Source organism: Nannospalax galili, unplaced genomic scaffold, assembly GCF_000622305.1.
Source record: "Nannospalax galili isolate Female #2095 unplaced genomic scaffold, S.galili_v1.0 scaffold238, whole genome shotgun sequence".
Classification (NCBI taxonomy): domain Eukaryota; kingdom Metazoa; phylum Chordata; class Mammalia; order Rodentia; family Spalacidae; genus Nannospalax; species Nannospalax galili.
In genome coordinates, this window is record NW_008341888.1 from 1948938 (window position 1) to 1952919 (window position 3982).

Here is a 3982-nt window from a genome sequence, read left to right on the forward strand (position 1 = left end):
TGACCTAGGAGAGCTAGGAGCAGAAACTGTCCTTTATGTCCTTCTGACCAAATTATTATAGGCCTCAAAATATGTCTGTTAAACATCCAAGAACTTTAGTTCCACCAGTCGGGTACTTTTAATTACTGCGTGTCATGTAGATAAATCTTGGGCAAAGATCAATTGTGCATTTTTTAAGATTGACTTCAGAGCTCTCAGAGTCATGCAAATGCTTAAGCAAAAAAGCTCCGTTAAGCAGGAGCTTATGAAAAGGAACAAACCAGTTTGGGTGATGCAAAAGACAAATGTACTCAAAGGAAGATTAAAGGGAGACACTGGCATTTGGGGGCAAACAATAGTTTGCTCTAAAGTAATTTTACATGCATCTTTAAAATCAATGCTTAAAAAAAAAGATGACCTGGGTCATTCCTAACTACTTAAAATGCACATCTTAATTCCCAATCTTTGAGTGTGTAGGTTCAGAGCTTAGTGAACCATGGCAGAAAAAAACTAAACTATTACCATTTTTTAAAAAAGAATTTCATCTCAACAGGCGATATATGAATTGTTAACCTCCCATCTCATACAAAGATGCGGACCTTCAAAACTACGGAGGCTTGGACCTGGCATTGCGCTCTGTTTCAGCCAAGCACTCCTGAACCAGGCAGGCCTCCAGCGTGATGTCTCGTTTCAGTCTCTCCATGGCACTCTTGCTCCCTGTATATGTGGGTCTGATCTCTTTCCCCAACTCTTCAACGATGGCCAGCAGCTCTGCATATTTGCTCTGAGGTACCTGGCTGTTCCCAGTTCCCTGGGCGTAGCCTAGTGATGGCGGTCAGTAGTCACTCAGCAGCTGGCGGTTGTTGCCATGCTAGTGGAAGGCGAACGGACACTTCCTGCGGCGCTGAGGGCGGCGTCAAGGGCATGTGCGCGGTCAAGTTTGGCTTGTAAGACATCCCCTGCGGCCGGCGAGCAAGTCATGGGGGCGGCGGCCTCGAGGCCAAGGCCCGGGCCAAGTGGCCCGGCGTCTCCGTGCCCGTCCGAGGGTGCACTGGGCGCCCGCACACTTTTCGTTGTTGACGGCTTGCGCCCGTCGGCAAATATGGCCGTCCTTCACCCTGCGGCCGCCGCAGTATATCACCCATACATCAGGCGCGCAGCGTAGGGGCGGCCGCAAACTTTGAACCCAGTGGGCGCTGGGCCCGGCCCCATGAAAAATTCTTTTAATAGTAAATCTGGCAACGTTTATTGTATGGATGTTGACATCTATTTAGACTTCCTAGAGGCCTTTTTTCCATTCTGTGTGATGCTGAGGATCGAACCCAGATCTCACACATGCTAGGCAAACGTTCTACCACTGAATTGTAGACACAGTCTTAGCTCAGCTGCCTTAACAGCCTTACTCTAAGGGACATCGAGAAGTCTTTTTGTTGTGAAATCTGATAGTTCCTCTGTTGAATATAATATTACTTGGACTAGATATTTTCCTGCTATTGCTCAAGTGCCCTGGGGACTGGCAGATGGAATTAACAGCCCCCTTTATTTTTTAGACAGCGTCTCATTTTTGTAGCCCAGGCTGCCCTCAAAGACAGAAATTCTTCTCTCTTAGCCTCCTGAGTATAGTGTGAGCCCCCACATCTGGTATCCTTTGTTTTCAATTTGTTCTATATCTATAAAGTTTTCAGACAAGTGTACTCTACATAAGGGAGGTGTTGTTCAATTGGATTCCACATTTTTTTCTTGGTGGCTTGGGCCTCTTTGCTTCTGGGACTGTGAAGCCCACTGTTAAGGTAGTGGTCAGGTTGGAGGTATAATCTTAGTGGGGCTGTTTTGACTCTGCTCTAAGAAGCATTGAGAAGAGGCACCTTTCTGTTTGTGGTAGATGTGGGAGGGAGAAAATATGACATTTTCCCCACTGAATATAACAAGACACTTAGAATAGATATTTTATTGCTATCTTTGCTTACGTCCCCTGGGGAATGGCAGAGGTAACCAACATCATTTGAGTATGTAGGTCAGATAGCATGTAGGTTGAACTGGCCCAGAAATTCCTTCAAAAGAGTTTAAGTCCAGAGGCCTCAGAGCCCAAGCCAGGCAGCTAGGAAGAAAAGAAAGGTGAACTGAAGGGAAGACAAAGAGATAGAGAAAGAATCCTCTCTTCTCTTGGGACCCCAAAGCATACTGGGATGGCATATTATTCTTTTTCAAACATTCGGCCATCCCTTTTCCTCCTTCCAAATCTTTGTCCCAGATTTTTTCCTTTCTCTTCTTTCCCACATGTCCCTTTTCTTCCCCATCCCTCCTCCAGCATAGCAATGGACATTTGCACAGATGGGGTGGCCCAGTGCTGGAGCAGCATCTTTGAAAATAGATCATATCGCTGCCCCTCCTGCCCTGCAATGCAGGCCTTCTGGCTGATCCATTGAGGCCCTGTTTGTGTCTCTCTATCCTGTTCGTTTTAGGAGGTTGAATGAAAGCACATGAACTGCAGCCCTCTCCTCTGATAACCCTGTTTCTCTGCAGTTTCCCTGACTCACTGGGGAGAATCACACATCTTTTTGGATGGAGTACTTGGCTGGAGGTGGAAGGACTGGCTCATGCACTCAAAAGGGATGCTAATTAGAATGCTTGGTCTTCTAAGAGCTTGCCCCCACATTCCCCCATCCCTCTCTACCTGTTTCTCCCGGACTTAAGTTAACTAAAAAGCCATACCCAAGGCTATGATCTTAGTAGAGGGACTGAGTTTCATTTCTTAGAGTAAAAGATACAATCACAGAGTTCCCAAGAAAGAAGAGGCAGGGGTATGGTTCTGGAATGTTGTGGATAAAGGCAAGTACCATTCCCCTGAGCTTTCACAAGCTCTTCCACTCAAACGTCCATGATGGTGCTTGGGCTCCTGTTAAATGTGGAGTTTGGTCCAGAATCAGCCTATTTCCTGGGCAGTAGCTGGGGATGGGTAGGATATACTCTTCCCTGTACTATGGGCGGGGGGGGGGGGGGGGGGGATCTGTGGGCCCAGGTCTCCTTCTGCTAATGGTGTGCACCTAGCAACAGGGTCTTCAGTCTGCTTGGTCTTGTGGCAAGAATGGGAGCTCTGCGAAGGCCCGCAGCTGCCTTCCAAGGAATGTCAGTGATATCTGGGAGCACAGAGGCTGAGTCATATTTTGGGAGAGAATTGTGTTTTTATACCCGCAATGTAGGGTGTTGCCATAATATTAATCATTATTATGGTCAAAAACAAATAAACTCAGCCCGCAGTTATGACAAATCTCTGTCTTGGCTCTTTCTTGTTCCTACATTGTCTTTCTTTTAGCTTCTGCCTTTGGGAAACACAGTTTAACTCCATATTGCCAGAATAGACTGCAGTCTTTCTGTTTTTAAAATAAATTAAGAGCCAAGTATGGTGGCACATAACTTTAATCCCAGCACTCGGGCGCAGAGGCAGGCAAATCCAGTAAGAGGGTAGCCAGCCTGGTCTACATAGTGAATTCCAGACCAGCTACAGGGAGTGAGTCCCTGTCTCAAAAGACCACCCCCCCAGCAAACAAACAAACAAACAAACAAACAACCCCCCCCATGTGTGGTGGTGCACAGCCTTTAGTCCAGCACTAGGGAGGCAGAGACAGGCTGATCTCTATGAGTTCAAGGCCAGCCTGGTCTACATAGTGAGTTCTAGGCCAGCTGGGGTTACAGGGAGACCCTGTCTCAAAAACACCAAAAAAAAAAAAAACAAAACAAAACAAAACCCAAAAAACAAAAAACCAAAAACATTAAAACTTTTCAGCAGGGTCGTTCTTACACATTACCTAGACTGGCCTCAACATCTTGACCCTCTTGCTAATGGGATTACAGGTATGTGCCACCATCCCTGGTAGGCAACTATCTTTCTAATAGTCTATGGAATCAGGTAAAGTATCTAATTTTATTTTATTTTATTTTATTTTTGCCATGCTGGGGCTAGAACTCAGGGCTTCACAAATGCTGAATACGCATTATACCAGGA

At 46.2% G+C, this 3982-nt stretch overlaps 1 pseudogene; it reads right to left on the bottom strand.

Annotated features, from left to right (window-relative positions):
• Positions 1-586: 586 nt before the first annotated feature.
• Positions 587-935, bottom strand: LOC103737854 (annotated as a pseudogene).
• Between the last annotated feature and the right edge of the window lie 3047 nt (positions 936-3982).